Below are 813 nucleotides of genomic sequence, written 5' to 3'. Positions count from 1 at the left end.
TATCTCTCTCCTGCCTTTTTATGAACATGCTGCGCTCCCTCAGCTCCATCCCTTACCCCGCCTGTTATTCTTAATCCTTTTGGGGAGTGGGAAGTTGCCTGGGTAAATAATTAATGTTTGCATGGTGCTTTGAAGATGAAATGCAAAGTGTTAACAGACCAAATCCACTGGCATTTTGATAGCTGAGTTTAGATTTATTCTGTACACTGATGTAAATAATCTCTAACTTATTTATATACATAGACACGTACACACATAGATATGCAAGAAGGGGTGCAAGATGCACAAACTCCACAAGCTCACAGTATTATCTGCCTCATAACTGAAAATGAATATATGTAGGTTTACTGGAAACATAATCCATCTATAATAGTTGCATGGTACCAATGTTTTCAATATTAATACCTTTCTCCTGCCTAGAAATTAGGCCCTTATTTCTCCAGTGACTATAGGCAGCATTGTAGACATTGCCTTTTTTTTTTTTTTTTTCTTGGAGAAATGGATGCATCAGGCTCAGATTACTTTCAATAATCTTTTTTTTCCATATTGAAGCCAATACATTTTCTTTTATATAACCAGAGGTCCTTACTGCCGTCACTGTAAAAGCATAAAACTGGCAGTAAAACACTTCTGCTTAAAATTTCTTGAGGGCTGCATGGAAACTGCTACCTCCTGTTTTCACAGTGTTTGTTCTGGGGAGGGGGTCTGGAGATAAATGTGAAATATTAATTAGCAGGCTGTTCATTGCCTTGGCTCTTGGCCTAGACACCGTGCTGGTGGCAGTACACCAATATGAAGTTGCTTAGCTTCAGG

The sequence above is a fragment of the Nipponia nippon genome, unplaced genomic scaffold (assembly GCF_047370975.1).
Source record: "Nipponia nippon isolate SJK-2023a ecotype South Korea unplaced genomic scaffold, ASM4737097v1 scaffold_1, whole genome shotgun sequence".
Classification (NCBI taxonomy): domain Eukaryota; kingdom Metazoa; phylum Chordata; class Aves; order Pelecaniformes; family Threskiornithidae; genus Nipponia; species Nipponia nippon.
This window is presented reverse-complemented; position numbering follows the sequence as displayed.